The 18656-nt window shown below is 38.6% G+C and overlaps 1 protein-coding gene and 1 long non-coding RNA gene across 51 annotated transcripts in view; one reads left to right on the forward strand and one right to left on the reverse strand.

Annotated features, from left to right (window-relative positions):
* The window catches only part of LOC147365827 (uncharacterized), a 99156-nt gene that overhangs the window by 67342 nt on the left and 13158 nt on the right, over nt 1-18656 (reverse strand). For 12 of the 50 annotated variants that reach the window (XR_015132876.1, XR_015132865.1, XR_015132880.1 and 9 more), the window contains 2 exons: nt 14817-15034; nt 13730-14031 (listed from right to left, as the gene is read on the reverse strand). The exons of 10 other annotated variants lie outside the window; for them this stretch is intronic. The gene's annotated coding sequence lies outside the window, so the exon portion shown is untranslated. Of the gene's footprint in view, nt 1-11069; nt 11198-13616; nt 13688-13729; nt 14032-14816; nt 15035-16325; nt 16533-16695; nt 16836-16987; nt 17185-17435; nt 17549-18656 lie in introns of those variants that run through there. 28 more of the 50 variants (XR_015132877.1, XR_015132867.1, XR_015132881.1 and 25 more) reach the window with 12 other exon arrangements.
* LOC147365828 (uncharacterized) overlaps nt 1-18656 on the forward strand; it is a 35124-nt gene that overhangs the window by 9568 nt on the left and 6900 nt on the right. The gene's annotated exons all lie outside the window — the stretch shown is intronic.

Consider the following 18656-nt stretch of genomic DNA (forward strand, 5'->3'; position numbering starts at 1 on the left):
ATATATATGTGTATATATATATATATATATATATATAAAACAATTGTCAGAAGTTCAACAGGCTGCATGGGACTCTGTTCCTTGGGAAGAGAAAACAAACGAATAGAGTTCTCAAATGCCCCAGCTTTCTGCCTGGAGGTTCTTTGTGAATTGACATTACAAAGAAAAAGAATTCAAGCAGAGCACAGTGGTTTTGCTGAGTTGAAGAGAGACTGGAACTCTGGAAGTAAACACAGTTTGAGAAGCAGAGTACCAGGGAGGAGAGAGGTGTGTAGAGACAGAGTTCCAGAAATCTGCACAAGGGTCATCTCAAGTGTTCGTTTGAATATTAAGATGCACATGTATAAGACAGGACCCCATAAGGCCAGGCAAAACAACTGGGAGAAGAACAACTCTCAGAGGAAAACCTACTGGGGATGTGAGACTCAAGCAATGCTTTCATGGAGATGGTAAGCATTTAAATTCCAACCACTAGAGAGACCTCTTGAACATGAGAGTTTTCAGTAAAAGACAATCTTCCATGGCATTTTTGCATGTCTTGTAACAATTTTGTTTCAGACTAGCTTTCCAAGGATATTTGTATATCCAGTAGCCTTTTGATCAGAGAAGGCGATGGCACCCCACTCCAATACTCTTGCCTGGAAAATCCCATGGATGGAGGAGCCTGGTGGGCTGCAGTCCATGGGGTCACGAAGAATTGGACATGACTGAGCGACTTCACTTTTCACTTTCATGCATTGGGGAAGGAAATGGCAACCCACTCCACTGTTCTTGCCCGGAGAATCCCAGGGACGGGGGAGCCTGGTGGGCTGCCGTCTATGGGGTCGCACAGAGTCGGACACGACTGAAGCAAGTAGCAGCAGCAGCCTTTTGATGCTATTAGTGTCACCCTCCAGGACAAAACATAGCTTTGTTTCCTGACCAGGAAAATAGAATGGCTCCTTCCAGGGCAAAGTTTGGACAGATTTGCTAGCAGCTATAAGTTGAGAGGTTCCTAAGCTCAGGGTTCCTCAGCTGTGATCCAGATCCATAGTGTGTGTGACATCCAACTTGGATCCACTCTGCAATACCCCCATCATGTTCAGGGACCAAGGGAAACAAATGAGAATATGAAACTTAGGATGCCTGCTGTGCTATAATAAAGTCCTGTCTCTGACCAAGGAGTCTTATGTCTTCTGCCAGAATCCAAGCTACTTTTGTAGGCTTGGAAGTAGGGTAAAATCTCAGACACTGACTAGTCCCTGACTGACAGCATTTAATTGAGACTCTTTTGTGACTCCATGAACTGTAGCCCACCAGGCTCCTCTGTCCATGGGATTTCCCAGGCAAGAATACTGGAGTGGGTTGCCATTTCCTTCTCCGGGGGATTGTCCCATCCCAGGTATTGAACCTGTGCTTCCTGTGTCTCCTGCATTGGCAGGCAGTTCTTTACCACTGAGCCAGCAGGGAAGCCCAAAATAATTACTACCTGGCTCTAAATTTAAAATTTAGAAAGAAAAAATTTTAACTCCTTCTGCTTTAGAATCATCTTAACAAAACTTTAAAACAAGACTTGAAAGGATCAAGCTGATCTGAAAGTAAATTAACTGACTGCTGAAACAAAATACTGTCAAAAAGGAAGACAAGCAAGTCTAGAAACTCAATAGTATGGTTCAGCACCAACAGCAAATTAGGAGACACATAAAGAAGAAAGGAAATGAAACTCATAACTAGGATAAAATCAGTCTACTAGAATAGAAAAGGATTTTAAAATAGACCTTATAAATATGTTCAAGAAACAATGAAAAACATTTGGAAACAAGTAAAGTATCTAAATAGAGACACTAAAAGAAGTTTTGAAAATCTTTATAATTTCTAGAGTTGAAAAATTGCATTATTTGAAAGAAAAATTTCATTGCAAGGGCTTAACAGCAGCAGATCACTGTGGACGATCAGTGAACCTGAAAAACAGACAATAGGAATTATACAACCTGAAGCATGGGGAGAAAGACAAAAAGGACACGGTCCCAGTGAATTGTGGAACAACATTAAGGAGTATAATTCAGAATCAGAAGGAAGAGACTGGCAGAAAAAAATATTTGAAGAAATGATGATTGAAATATTCCCACAATAGATGAGAACCATTAACTCATAGATCAAAGAAATGCAATAAACCCTGAGAGGGATAAACACAGGATCATCACACCAAGGAACATCATAATTAAGTTGCCATAAACCAATGATAAAGAGAAAATCTTAAGAGCAGTCAGAGGAAAAAAAAAAGATACATTACATAGAGGGGAACAGAGATAAGAATGATTACCAATTTTTCATCAGAAAGAAAGTAAGCCAGAAGACAAGTGTTAAAAGCAAACAGATATGCAAATAAAAACATCATCAACTTAGAATTCTTTACACAGAAAATGTAACTTTGAAAATGAAAACAAAAGAAAGAACCTTCCTGACAAAAGTGAGAGAATCTGTCACCAGCAGACCTGGACTGTAAAAAATTGTAAAGAAAATTCTTCAGGTTGAAGAAAGCAATACCAGATGGAAAAGTGATAGCACACAAAGGAATGAACACTGGAAATTATATATACATACATATATATAAATATAAAAATAAAAATAAAATAAATTTTAGGGAATTCCCTGGTGGTCCCATGGTTAGGGCTTTGTGTTTTCACTGCCAGGGCCTGGGTTCAATCCCTGTTTGGGGAACTAAGATACCACAAGCTGTGTGGTGGGGCCAAAAAATAAAATAAATTTTAAAAAGACTATTGACTATGTAAAACAAAATATTTAGAGTGTATTGTGGGTGTATAAAATATATGTAGAAGTAAAACATCTGGCAACAAAAACACAAAGTATTGGAAGGGAGAAATGGAAGTATACTATTATAAGGTGAGTAGTATAATATGATTTGAAGGTAGATTGTGGTAAGTTAAAGACATGTGTCGTAACCCTTAAAAAGCTAAACAGCCATATACTAATAAACAATAGAGACGATAAAATGATTTAAAATAGTCAAATATCTCAAAAGAAGCCAGGAAAAGAAGAAAAAAGAACTTGGAATAGATGGCATAAGTAGAAAGCAAACAGCAAGAGAGCAGACTTAAACCAACCATATCAATAATTACAGTAGTTATAAATGGACTGCTGCTGCTGCTGCTAAGTCGCTTCAGTCATGTCCGACTCTGTGCGACCCCATAGACGGCAGCCCACCAGGCTTCCCCGCCTCTGGGATTCTCCAGGCAAGAACACTGGAGTGGGTTGCCATTTCCTTCTCCAATGCATGAAAGTGAAAAGTGAAAGTGAAGTCGCTCAGTCGTGTCCAACTCCCAGTGACCCCATGGACCGCAGCCTACCAGGCTCCTCCATCCATGGGACTGACTCTCCAGGCAAGAGTACTGGAGTTGGGTGCCATTGAATTCTCCGATAAATGGACTAGGCACATCAATTAAAAGGCAGAGAAATCTGACTGGATAATAAAGCAAGGCCTAACTATATAATGCATTTTAAACATAGAGATAGATTAAAAGTAAAAGGATTTAAAAAGATACACAATATAAACACTAATTAAAAGAAAACTGAAATGGCTATATTAACATTAAACAAAGTAGACTTTAGAGGGACAAAGAATATTACCAAAAATAAACAGGGACATTTCATAATAACAAAAGAGTCAATCATTAGAAACATTTATAACAATTCTAAATATGCATTCAGCTAATAATAGAGCTTTAAAATACAAGAAATAAAAACTAATCCAAACAAAGGGACATACAGACAAATTCACAGACAGAGATTTCAGCTCCTCTTTGATCAATAAAGTAATTGATAGAACAAAGAGAAAATCAGCAGAGATATAAATGACTTTTATAATACAATCAGCCAACTTAGTCTAATTGACATTTATAGAATACTATCTAAAAACTTCAGGATACACATTTCTTTTCAAGTGCACAAAGAAAATGCACCAAGAAAAGCTGTTTGCTGGGCCTCAGAGCAAGTTCCAAAAAAACCCCAAATGACTGAAATTTCAAAAATATGATTTCTGACCATAAAATGAAATTAGAATACAATATATGTGCAAATCCCCAAATATCTAGACATTAAATAACATTTTTAACTAGCCCATAGGTAAAATAAGAAATTACAAGAAAGTATTTTGAACTGAATATACAATATACCAAAATTTGTGCAGTACACAAAAGCAGTGCTTACAGGTAATTGATAGCAGATCACCTTTGATTAGGGATCATAAAGAATAAATACTTGAATGTCCAAATTGAATTAAAAAAATTTTTAAAGCAGCAAGCTATTGAAAGATACAAGAGTTCAAAAGAAATTAAGATACATGCATTTTTTTCACAGTATATTTCTCTTCAAGTATACGAGAGTCCCACGATTGTTCTAAAGGAAAAAAAGGATCTATGAGACCCAAATGAAGCTAAAAATATCTTCAAATAATGTCTGTAAAATAGAATTGGTAAGATAGACTTAAAAAATTTAGTCAACATGACTAATATTCCCATGTCATTTTCTAATTACACTCTCATAAAGACAGATTCACTCAACAAGTTATTGTTGAGCATTTACTACATTCTAGGAATATACTAGGAATACGAGAAGGAGGTAAAAAGGAAAAAAGTCCCAAGCACTCATGGATTTTCCTTGGGAGCGGGGCAGACAGATGATAAACGACAATTAACAGGTAAAAATACACAGTATTTCACCACATGGAATAAGTGAAAAACAGAGCAGGGAAAGTGGTGGTGTTGGGGGGAGCTGTAATTTTAAAGAGTGAACAGGAAAGGTTATATTGAGAAGGTGATATTTGAGGAACGATCCAAAGAAAGTAAGGGAACAAGCCACGCTGGTGCAAGTGTTATGAGTGTGTCTGGTGTTGGAGGGAAGAAGAGGTCCATGTGGCTGGTGCAGGAGGAGCCCAGAGAGAGAAGCTGGAGATTGAGTTAGAGGGAAAAGACAAGAAAAACCAAATAAGGCTTTGAAAGCCTTGCCGGGGACTTTAGCTTTTACCCTCAGCGAGCTCTGGAGGGTTTTGGGCAAAGGAGTAGCAAGATTTTGGATTTTTCTGGCTATTGAGATGAGTAGAGTTTGAAGGGGAGCAGAGGTTGAAAGAAGGAGACCACTTAGGAGGCTACTGCAAGAATCCAGGAAGAGTGCAGAGAGCTGCTTCCAACAAAGTGGTAGCAATTTATGCAAAGAGAAATGGTCCAGCAGAGAGGGCGGGAATCATGATGCAGAAGAGAAGGGAAGATTGCTGATTCACTGTCTTTGAGTAGGAGGGAAGGGATAGGATCTAGTGCACAAGCTGAAGAGATACATTGGAACATTTCATTCATAGTAACAGGAAGAAAGGAAGAGAATATGCACAGAAACTGGTGGGTGATGGTGTTGGCATCTGTCGATATTCTTCTCTGATTACTCCTATTTCTCAGGGAAACAAGACACAAGGGCCGAAAAGGAAGAGGGGAAGGAGGTATTGGTGACTGCAGGAGGAGAAAATATGCAACAGCGAATTAGGAGAGTAAGAGAATGAATAGATTGGATTTGCCCTGGTTGGTCTTCTCCACTCAAGATACATTTGAAACAGTTCTCTAAACATTCTGCCCCTGAATCTATGTACATGAAGAAAACATAATTTGGAAGCCAAATAATTATCAATGTCTATCTATATTATCCATATTCTATTCTGGAGAATGAAAATTCTGCCTGCTAGTAAGGGTAGAGACGCCTCAGAAATATATAGCTCAATGTGAATGAAATGCTGGCAGATTTGTAGCTTTCTTTTATTTTTGCAGATTAAGGTTCTCTGTTTTGAATTCCTTCTTTATTACAAGAATACTTTCAAAAGAGAATCAGCACATCATAAATTTAAATGCAGTTATTATGTGTACTTCCCATTTACTCTAAAATTACAGCTGAAGTAAAAACTTATAGGAAGAAATTAATGCCATAGAGGGAAAAATACTTATTTAAGAGGCTGGAATGTTTGAATTTTTTCCCAAAAGATCATTACGTTTTCTAATGACCAACTGACACGGAAAGCTTAGGAAAGATAAGTGAGTTTTTTTTTCATACACTGCAGATACCAGCTAACAAAATCATCTGAAATAAATAAGGGTGTAAGTTGTGTCATAAACATGCTGAAATTATAAATCTGTAAATCCTCTGATGGAGTGACAAGGAGACTAATTATCATTTTGTATTTCGTCTATTGATGCAACTCAGGAAAGACGCAAAGCAAGTCTGTTGTTTTACAAGAACATGAGCAGTATGTTGGCTCTCCTAAAACATCTGCTTCTTCTAAAACTCTGTATTTGAGAAAAAAAGAATTCATACCTAAATTACAACATTATTGGACTACACTTACATGGATATGTATTTCCAGAATCTAAACCTGTAAATGTCTCATCATCCCAAATCCCCCAAATTCACAATCTTTACCTGTCCATACTCCAAAATAGGAACCTCCTGCACCTCCAACATGCTGATCCAAAGGACAGCTGTCTTTACAATGGATGCATTTTAAACAATGTTGTAATGGGTTTTCCTTTGTATGTGGGGGGATGGCAGATGATCATTTAAGAAAATTAGGTCCCTTCTGGGACTTCCCTGGTGGTTCAAATACTAAAGAATTCGCCTGAAATGCAGGAGAGCTGGGTTCAATCCCTGGGTTGGGAAGGTCCCCTGGAGAAGGGATTGGCAACCCACTCCAGTATTCTTGCCTGGAGAATTTCATGGACAGAGGAGCCCGGCGAGCTACAGCCCATGGGGTTGCAAAGAGTTGGACACACTGATAGTATAAGGCCACTTACAATAATTACTGCTCAAGTTAGGCAATAAGATTAAAAAAAAATTAGGAATTTAAAAGCCAACAAGTCTCAAAACACTCTATTTTTTTGGTATGAATGAGGCCAAATTAACCAAATTACCTTGCTGGTTCCTAAGCAAACGTTTCTAAAAATCTTGTTCCAATTACTCTTAAAGACAGGGGCAAGTAGTTACAATTCCTAAGGTAGAACTATTTATTCCACTTAGTTCAGTTTTGGTTTTGAATAGCTTCAGGCAGTTTTTTACTCTTGGGCAAGGCCCATCCAGCCATTCTCAGGTAGGTTTGACTTTTTCCAGATGGGCAACTTAAAAAATATTGGTTGAAAATGAGTAATACAGATGTTCAGATTAGATTCAGCCCATGATCACAAGGGCCTTTGGGTCTGTGCATGTCATGAGGGAAGCCTGCTCTCTGAAGCTGCTTCTCTACAGGTTAAGAATGCATAACAAAGCCACCCGATTTAAAGAAACAGTACATTATTAATGGTTGAAATATCAAAGGGGGGAATCAGATTTTAACTTAAAAAAAAATTGTAAAGGGCTAGTCATATTTTCAGCCCATGCTACCACTTGAAGTAATGAGAATTTTCCTAACTCCCTGAAATGCTTTATTGTTTATCCTAAATTTATCTTTTCATTCCCTCACAGAAAGGAAATGTAACAAAGAACAAATTTCAGTCATAATGCCCTGATATAAGATATTCCTGATAAATAAATTAAAAAAAAATAACTGCTGAAGTGAGCTTCTTGTTTTATTCATAGCTTTTAATCATCTCAGCGGTTCCTGTCCCTCATTTGCACACATAATTGAAGGTTGGCTGTGCTATACCCCAAATTTCATTCTGCTACCATCAACTGTGTTCAAACTTGCAAAGTTTCTCAGGTTTAAATTTCCTTGCTTTCTGATAAATAGTGTATCTATTTTGTGTAAAAGAAAAGGGAGAACATGCCTTATATGGATTACTTAAATACACAGCTAATCCTAAAGCCTTATTTGCATCACTGATAGCAAACAGAAGCTGTAAAAGCTGGGGCAACTTGGGGCCAGACCAAGTAAGCCCTCTTTGTGTAGTCTGTTAGATCTTCCTCAGGAAAATGGAATCTGTGCTGGCCTCTACCTCTGTGTCTGAGAAACACTCTATCCACATGTCTTACGGGTGCCGGTATAGCCCATTACCATCATTCTCAGCTTCTCAAGAGTAGGTGTTCACCTTAATTGTTTGCCCATTATGTAATACTCACAGATACTAAGTACTGAATACATTTTTGTCAAATTGATAAATAATTCCATAAGATACAGGGTCTGAACTTGATGACCTCAAGGTTTCTTTCCTGATCTAAAATTCTATAATTTCTATTTGTCTCAGCCTCTACCTAAAGATTTTAAGAAATCCTAAGGATGTTAACTTAATGAATAATATATAAAAGTTGCCAATTTGGTCATTAATGAGGTTTTAATCCTTTTCCTGAATTATGGTAGTGATTTAAGACCCAGAGTGAAGGAACAATCTTGTTAATAGTTATTCTAGATCAGTGCTGTCCAATAAAAATATAATATGAGCCAAAAAATACAAACCACAAATGTAATTTAAAATATTCTGGTAGCCATATTAAAACAGTAAAAAGAAACAGGTGAAGTTAATTTTAATATATTACTTAACATCATATGTCTGAAAGTATCATTTCAACATGTAATTGGTATAATTAAGATGTTTTAAGTTTTTGGTGTGTGTGTTAGGTCTTCAAAATCTGAGGTGTAATTTACACCTGTACACCTCAGTTTGGACTCACCACATTTCAAGTGCATGTGCGGCTGGTTAGTGGCTGTTTTTTTGACAACACAGTGTTATAGCCTGATATTCAAGTGCTCTAAGGACCAGGAGCTTGTGAGAAATGCAAATCTTGGAATCAGAATTTGAACTTAACAGGTACTCCAGGTAATTTGTATGGATATCAAATTTGAGGAGGGAGTATCCAAGTTCTTTTTCCAGTGAAACCATGCTTTAGATATTTTTATAACTTCCACGTTTCTTTTCTTTTTTTTGGCTGCATCATGTGGCATGAGAGATCTTAGCTCCCCAAACATGGATCAAACCCATGCCCCTTGCTCTGAAACACCAGGGAAGTCCTCACATTTCTAATTCGTATAAATTTTTTCATGTGTCATGCTTCCTGGTTGTCCCTCTCCCCATTTTTAAAGTAACATTTTTTTTCCAGTTATAAAAGCATAACCTGTTTATATAGAAAAATTAGAAACTACAAATAAGAAAAAAAATCACTTGTCATTCCATTAGAGATAACTACTATTGACATTTTGGGTGTTTATCCTTCCAGTCTCTAAAATGTTGTTTATTGCTTAATTATGTAATACATAAATTCTTATAAATAATTCAAACAATAACATATAAAATGAAGTCCCCTCAACTAATATCCCAAATGCAGTCCCCCTCCCCACCCTCAATCCATTCACCTGGTTAAAGATATTTGGGTTGTTTCCAGCTATGGGCAATTATGCATAAAGTTGCTATAAACATTGATTTTTGAGTTTTGGGGTATGTGGGAGACTACTTTCAGAAAACTTTTCAACTGGCTACACTGTACTTCAAAATGTGAATATATATGAATATATATTCACTCATTCAACCAACAAATACTGAACGCTTTCTTTGTGTTAGGCAATGAGAATATTAGTGAACACAGTGGTGGTCAGTGTTGGTCCCAATCCTCATAGAATTTGTTTTTAATCAAACCTCTGTTAATAGACATTTATTTCCAATTCCCCTATCATAAACAATGAGTTTTAAGATTTCAATTCAGTTATTACTGATCATCTGCTACCTACCCAAAATTTTCCTTGGAGCTTTCAAGGAAAAAAATGACCAACTGGGTAGTCATCTTGGTTGAGTCACCTAACTCTAACCACAGCACTTGTTAGAGGCTGGAGGAAGGAGGGAAAGCAGATACTAGCCTCAGGCAGCTGTTGCTAGTTAACTCTAGGTTAATGTGGAGGATCTGGATAATCCTTCATCTTCCTAGGCCATGGTTTTCAAACCTTGGTCCACACCAAGATCAGAATCTTGTTAAAGCACAGATTCCTGGACCCCACTTTGATTTAGTATGTCTGGGATGGGCTCATCAATTTGCATTTTTAACAAGTTCCCAGGTGAGGGTAACACTGCTGTTCCCAGGAACACACTTTGAGAACTGTCCTAAGCTATTTCTGGGTGTTTCTGAGCCTGATATCTTAAATGTGGACTCTCCATCAGTGGTTAGGAATTCAGAGATCTAGAAGTACCGTATCTTTTTTAAAAAATGTTTTTTTTTATGTGGACCATTTTCAGTCATTCAATCTGTTACAATATTGCTTTTGCTGTTTTTGTTCTGGCTTTTTGGCAGTGAGGCAGGAGGGAGTTCAGCTCCTCTACCAGGGACTGAACCCGCACCTCCTGCACTGGAAGGTGAAATCTTAGCCACTGGACTGCCAGGGAAGTCCCTGGAAGTAGGTATCTTTGAAGTTACTGGAGAAGTTATTAATTAATGCAGAAGAAATGTCTGTGAGTCTAGAGGCTCCTCTGTGGCATCACCTGACAACTCTAGTTTCTTGGATTTGCTTTCTTTTCCTCTTTACTATCTTCATGCAGACTTCGCTGTTATGCTGGTTGGCAGGGGAACCTCTCCTTTGGCACTCTCAGCACCACCAGTACGCACAGTTGAAGGGTTCTTTTGGAGCCCTGTCTTAGTATCAAGCTCCAGAATTTCCTCATCTGGGTTACAGGTGACTGCGTTTCTAGCTGCAGGAACCTACTGAAAGCTGCAGGGCGTTTACCTGAGACTTCAGATCGTGTCCACCTCTTTGCTCAGTAATGTCCAACTCTTTGCAAACATCCGGGCTTTAGCCCTCCAGGCTCCTCTGTCCATGGAATTCTCTAGGCAAGAATACCAGAGTGGGTAGCCATTCCCTTCTCCTGGGGATCTTCCTGACCCAGGCATTGAACTTGGGTCTCCTGCGTTGCAGGCAGATTCTTTACCATCTGTGCCACCAGGGAGTGGGCAAGTTCAAATACGGAATTTGTGCGTTTAGTCCCCTCAGAACAGTTTGAATCCAGTTTCACCACTCACTGGCTCCATCTCTAGTTTTTGGAAAATTTCCTCATCTGTAAAACGAGAACTCCTAAATCCTTCAGTTACTGTGAGAACTAACACAGTAACATATGGAAAGTATTCAATACCTTGTTAGCTCAGTACAGGACACACTGTAGAACCCTCTTCATCTACTGGAAACATGGATTGGAGTGAAGTTGTGGTACATCATGCTGTGGGACCTTCATCAGACTCATCACAAAGGACATGTGGATCTCTGTGTATATAAGGATACTGGCATTACTCCCTCTGGGAAAATGAGGCTCAGTAGTGTTGGGGGCCTGCCCTCAAGTCACTCACCAGCATGCACATGCTCTAGAGGGGATGTAAGATAGGGGCCTACAGAGCTGCCAGGATAAGAGCCTGGAAGAGTAGGAATGTAAGGTCAGTTTGGAAGAGTGAGAGGACAAGTTGGTATGACAAAAGCATTGGAGTTCATCTTCCTGCTTTCATTTGTCATTCCCAGACACTCTAAAAGGTTAATATTACATGTATGTTCACTATAAACATTATTCCAACAACCTGACTTTAGCTTATCTACAGTTCAGTACCCAGGTTTATACTCCAGTTTTACATTTTAGTAGTCAGGAATCTTCGGAGAAGGCAATGGCACCCCACTCCAGTACTCTTGCCTAGAAAATCCCATGGATGGAGGAGCCTGGTTGGCTGCAGTCCATGGGGTCGCTAAGAGTCCGACACGACTGAGCGACTTCACTTTCACTTCTCACTTTCATGCATTGGAGAAGGAAATGGCAACCCACTCCAGTGTTCTTGCCTGGAGAATCCCAGGGACAAGGGAGCCTGGTGGGCTACCATCTATGGGGTCGCACAGAGTCGTACACGACTGAAGCGACTTAGCAGCAGCAGTCAGGAATCTTTTCCTGTTGTCTTAGGCATATCTCAGCTAGTAAAAATAATTTCCCTCTATGCCACAAACTTAAAGAAGAAAATAACCAGAAGCCTTCCTTTAAAAAAGCCTGTAAAATGAAAACTTTAGATACAATAGAGTATTTGTGAAACTTTTTTTTTAAATAAAAAGTCCTTAGAAAAAAAAAGCACAAAAACAAACTCCACTTAGCAACGGAAACAGTAAATAATTTCAGAATGGAATGTACAGAGTGCACTCCCATCCCCCACCTCATACTCCTAGGGTCCTCTGAGTTCCTGCTCCTTTTGGTGAAGACCCATTATGGATATAAATCTTCATTAAGGAGGACCTGACTCTCCTTCTGTACATCCATACTTAGAGGAAGGGAAGATGGGGGCGGGGGTGGTGTTCCCCAGGACTTCGACTGTAAAAGAAGTATTTTCTCACTGAAACGATGTTAAAAGTGATGTGTGGGCTTCCCTTAACTATGAATTAGATAATTACTGAGAGCTAGGCTGAAAAGCTAATAGCCATTTTAAGATTGTTTCTATGAGAAACACATCTGTAGGTCCCCAAATTGGCTAACAACCAACAAACATTTGCAATACAACCTGTTAAAGATGGGGAAATGACTGAACAATTTAAAAAATTTGATTTATACAAATTCTTTCAAGCATGCGGTAAGTCACAAACATTTCCTGAGTCCCTGAATATTGCCGCATTAACAAACATAGTCCCTGTATGGACATCTCACTTAAAGCTCAGACATAACTTGCTTTAGTTTTGCATATGTCTGACATTTTTCGCAATAAAATTAAAATGTTTGAAAAATTTTTAAATAAAAATTACTGCATTCATTTAAAAAAAGACCCTTTCAAACGTAAATTTCAAAAATCCCCAAGGGATCAACCTAGGGCAAAAATGAGAGGTGATATAAGAACCCCTAAAAAGAAGTAAAAACTTAAATTCTGAATTTCCTCCATAATATAGACAGCAAAGCAACTATCAAAATATTGAAAACATTTGAAACGGACCTATTTTAAAACCTCCAAAATGTCTTATCACTATTGTTCATAATTAAGAAAGTCTTTTAAATGCTTAAGTAAAAAAAATTCATTGAAATTGATGCCACAAAAAGGAAAATGAAATTCATCTCTCAGTATATATACCTCTTTAAGATGTAGCTTGATAAGTCTACTAGACTTCCTAAAATGTAATTTTATTAAATTTTATTAAATTCAGAGTTAGATATCCACAGCCAACTAATAAATTTCTGGTAACATCTTTCATATCTTTTAAAAAGTATTTTAAAAATCTACAATAGCATGATGTAAAAGAGAGCAATAATTATAGTAGACAAAATTAAATGAAATATGATATGCCTTCTATGTACCTATGAGTTATACAGAATAATCATTACCACAGATGTCCTCAGAGAACAAAGGAGAACAAGAAAGTATAAAGGTGGCGGAAGGCATGGAAGATATTTTCTGTTATCTTCTACTGTGTGGTCTTTCACTGCACTATTCTTTAAACAAAAAAAGGTCTCTGCAAGGGCAAGCCCCGCTTCAAATGTCCCCTTACCCTCCTGACTGGAGAATAATGTGTTTGTGTAGTATATGGTTACACCAGACAAGGCTGTGAACACGTGTGATTTATTCAATGATCTATTCTGCTTCCTTTTAAAGATAAAGAATGCATTTAAGTCGATTGTGTATGAGACTGTGGTAATTCCTTAGAAGGCGCCATTCAAACAGAATAATATTACCTTATTTTAAAACACCAAGAGCATAGCCATTTCTCGGTCTTCATTTTCTTTCCAGGCAACATCAATTAATACTTTCATTTATTTTAAAATAGAAACATAAAAAACACAAGTAATTACTTTGAAACAGTTTTAATTTTTCTTTGTAGAAGCAAAACAGTCCTATAAGACATTTACTTTTCAAAAATCCTTATATACAAATAACTGTGTAAGATGGAAGAAACAGCTAAAAACAGCATAAACCACCAACACAACAGCTCCTAACAGTAGGCCAGGTCAGGGTGCAGACCTCATGAAAACAAGCCGCTGACCTGCGAAGAACTACAATCCCCAGGGAGCAATCTTGTCCTCTTTAACTTGCTGGGTGGCAGAGCTCAGGGGAATTACTCAAACTACGAAAATCCCCAAGCATGGTCACCTAGGGGGAAATGAGGAGACAGATATGACTTGACCAGGATAATTATTTTCTTATAGTAACAGTAAAGAAAAGTAAACTTAAGTGGTAAAGGCTGCGTTGAGTTACAACTTCAACAGGTAGCTAATTGTGTATTCTCTAGACACAGCATTTGTTAGTGAAGGCAGAACACACAATGTATAGTTTGCTACTTGTCTTTCAAATAACAGTCTCTATTCACATTTATTGATTATAGATACATGTAAATGGTATGTAAAATAATAAAAGGATAGCAAACACCAAGGCATACTGTTCTATGTGCAGTTTATTTCACTTAATCCTCACAGTAAATCCTCATAGTAACCCTATGAGGTGAGAACCATTATTATTCATGTTTTACCACACACACAAAAATCTAAGTCATAGGGAATTTAATTGTTTGACCATGATCACACACCTGGAATGCAAAGCTAGGTATTTTGTCTCCAGAGCTCCTGCTTTTAATTTAGCTCCAGTTCTGCCTCATGTAATTGGATTTTTAACCCCATTATCACAGAGCTATTCTTCCAAGACAATAAATTCTGTTTCTGCACTGTGAACTTCCACTTCTCTGAACCATTTTCATCTTCTGCCTCCCAATTCACCTTCTGGTTTCACCTGCTTCTATGAACAACCTGGACCCCTAGTCATTTCAGCTGTGCCCCAAACCCCTCCCAGGCCTCTCCCACACAGGCACACCAAGGTGGCCGCCTGCACTGGTGATCTCTGTTGCTACCGCTGCTTCTCAGCAGCATAGCATTACTACTGACCTGAGAAAAAGTCCTGCTGTTGGTCGGTAAGTGGGCCTCATTACTGCTCAGCAGTCCTTTCACTGACACTGCACAGCGTCCACAGCAGCTGTTCCAAACTTCTTCCAGGATTAAATCCCCCAATGCACCCATCTAGCTCTTTGCAGATTATCTTACCATGGCTTTATTGAAAATTCATCCAAAGTAGGGTTGTCAAAATGCAGGTTGTCAGGAGTTATCTGAATTTCAAATAAATAAGGAAATATAGTTTAGGGTAAATGAGTCCCAAATACTGCATTACAGAAATATTTAAATGGTATTTAAACAATAAAAATAGCAAACTGAGAGCTTATCAAATATTGTATGCCATGCCATGTGTGCTCAGTCATGTTTGGATCTTTGCAACCCTATGGGCTGTAGTCTGTCAGGCTCCTCTGTCCGTGGGATTTCCCAGGCAAGAATACTAGAGTGGGTTGCCATTTCCTTCTCCAGCCAAATACTGTATAGAACATACTTATTACTAAAAACTTGTTCATTGTTTACCTGAAGTTTAAGTTTTACTGGGCATCTTGAATTTAATTTGCTAAATCTAATTCAATCAAATTCCTCTCTTTCCATTCCCAGAAGTATTCTTCCTTTTTTTCAAGGGTTAATTCTCTGACCTATGGAATTGATCTTTCTCCTTACTTCACCTTCTTTTTCATCCTACATATTCTTTCGTTTCTCCTTTCAAGCATACTCCTGTCGTTCCTACTATGGTATTAATGGTCCCAGTTCTTCAACCCCATGTGAACCCATGCCTTTACCATGCCACTTTGCAATATCTCTAGAGAGGTGGATTCTATTTCCCAACCCTGGAATCTGGGCCTGGTCACATAACCTGGCCAATGCAATGAGGCAGAAGTGCCAGCATGTCAGTTTGGAATCTAGACCTCAAGAAGCCTTGTATATTTCTGCTTGCCCTCTTAAGACTCATCTTCCAGATAAGAAAGAAAAAAAAAATCAAAGAAAAAACCCACTAATTCAAAAAGATACATGTACCCCAAAGTTCAGAGCAGCATTATTTACAATTGCCAAGACATGGAAGCAACCTAAGTGTCCATCAACAGATGAATGGATGAAGAAGATGTGGTACCTATGTATGATGGAATACTACTCAGTCATAAAAAAGAATGAAATTTTGCCATTTGCAGCAACATGGATGGATTTTATGTTAAATGAAATAAGTCAGAGAAAGATACTGTATATCACTTACATGTGGAATCTAAAAAACACAACTAGTGAAAATAGTGCAAAGCAGACTTACAGATATAGAGAACCAGTGGTTAACAGTGGGGAGAGGGTGGAGGAGGGGCAATACAGGGGCCAGGAATTAACAGATACAAACCATTATGTATAAAATAAGCTACAAGGATACATTGTACAACACAGGGCATACAGCTAAGATTTTATAATAATTATAAATGAGTATAGCCTTTAAAAATGTGAATCACTATATTGTTCACCTATAATTCACATAATATTACACACCAACTGTACTATAATTTTAAAAATACTGCAATGAAAATAAAGCCAAAAACAAAACTCCTCTTCCATCTCCATGAGAAAACACACTTAGGCAAGTCCGAGTCCCAGGAGGATGACAGATATGTGAAATAGAGCCCAGCCTAGAGGAAAGCCCCCAGTAGGCTTTCAGATATATGAGCAAGCCCAGCAGAGATCAGCCAACCCTCAGACACTTGAGCTATAATAATTACTGTCTTAAGCCACTGTGTTTTAGAATGTTTGTTATTCAGCAATAGCTAACTTGAGACATCTATCCCAACTTTCTTTCTTGCACTCCTACTAACCTACTGCAAAAAGTATCCTGTTTTTTTTTTTTTAACCTTTGTTCTCTTACCACTTATTTTTGTTATCTGTACCACTTCTCTCTCAATTGAAACCAAAACCTCTTAATGGTCTGTCCAATCACTTTGGCTCTGTCCTCATCCACTTTGGCCTCTATATAGCACCTGACACCTCCGTTAAAATCCCCTGCTCTTGGACTGCACTACTATCAACTTCTTTGACTGTTTCATCTACTTCAGGGGTTTACCTTCTCTTACAGTCTTCTGGGATTTTATTCATCCCCCCCCCAACCTCCCCCCGCCCGCCCGCCCCCCCCCCACCCCGCAAAGCAACTTGACTCACACCTTTATCTCCACCCCAAACTCTCTTCTAAACTGTAGTTCAATTGGTTCTCAAACCAATGCATTAGAATCACCCAGAGGGCTTACTGATATTCAGATTGCCAGGGCCCTGTTCCTCAAGTTTCATATTCAGTTAGTCTGGGGTGGGGCCTGAGAATTTACATTTCTAACAAGTTCTTTGGTAATGCTGATACATCACTTTGAAAACCACCCTTCTGGTTTCATATTTCTAACTAACAGTCTCCACCTGGTTATCCACAGGTGCCTCAAAGGTCACATACAGTGTCAATTAGAGGGTTTGTTTATTGTAAGCCCTAGGAACCAATTTGGGCTAACTACAGCAAAACAAGAATTTATTAGGGAGTTTACAGAATCAACGTGAAGGCTGGTAAACCATGTTCCAAATAAGACAGGAACAAGAAAAGAGACTACTTGACAGTAGAAGCATTACCTCTAAGTCAGAAGAAGTAAACAGTGTTTCTTGTATTCTTAAGTCTCTCTGTTCAAGATTCATTCCAAATGAGAGTCCTTTACCCAACCCTGAGTTGTACCAGGGCAGCGATAGAAAAGATTATGGTGGAAGTAGCCACAAAGGACTCCTCTTCTTTCTTACTTAGTTTAGACCCTTCTAATCAAGCAGGTGGATTACTACAACAACCTCTTAACTGGTTTTCTTGCCCCTAATCTAACCTTCAGTTCATTCTCCTCATCTTCACATCATCTTCAGTTACCTCTTTAAGACATGTCATTTTCTTCTTTGCCTTGTCTGGTGTAGTGTTCCTATCTTAAGTAATAAATTACTTCTCCTTATGTGCAAGTGGTTGGGATACTTTTACCTCAGCAGACTCATAAAATGGAAAAGTAGTTTTAGAAGGTAGGGAAATATGTTCTATTGTAAAATGAGGATCTAATTCCCTAGCAAGGATCAGAAGTGGTCCCAAAGGTCTGCATCAGGACCCCTCCAGGAGCCTCTAAGAGATGAGTATCTCATGAGACTAAAGACAAGGCCCTAGCCCTCAATTGTATTACCAGCACCGGACTCAAAACAGGCACTTAATGAAATCATCTCCAGGCCCTCCTTACTTTAGGTTAGTATATGTGTTAGCCTCCTGACTGACTTCCTGGTCTGTAGTCTCTGCCTGCCTATCTCCTTACTACCAAATCCTTCCTGTATAGCAATGCTAAATCAAACCGATCATTTCCTGCTCAAAACTATCAGACTCCCCAAAACATGCTTGCCAACTATAAACCTCTCAGTATTCAAAGCCTTCCATAATCTGGTTTCAACCTACTTTTCTAGGCTTTCTTCCACTTGTTACTTACACTGTCAATCTTGTCTAGACAAACAAGTTTTTCTCAATAAACCCTTTTCTGTTCTTATCGGTTTGGTTCCACTTTTTGAAACGTGTTTGTCCCGTGGTGTATACTCTACCCTACCCTACCTTCAAAGTCTAGGTAAAATGTGTCAGTATGTGTGTGTGTGCCAAGTTGCTTCAGTTGTGTCTGATTCTTTGTGACCCCATGGACTATAGCCCGTCAGGCTACTCTGTCCATGGGATCTCTAGGCAGGAATACTGGAGTGGGTTGCCATGCCCTTCTCCAAGGGATCTTTCCAACCCAGGGATCAAACCTGGGTCTCTTATGCCTCCTGTATTTGCAGGCAGGTTCTTTA

This window comes from Bos grunniens, chromosome 9, assembly GCF_055505025.1.
Source record: "Bos grunniens cultivar Pamir isolate PY7600 chromosome 9, Bosgru_T2T1.0, whole genome shotgun sequence".
Lineage (NCBI taxonomy): Eukaryota > Metazoa > Chordata > Mammalia > Artiodactyla > Bovidae > Bos > Bos grunniens.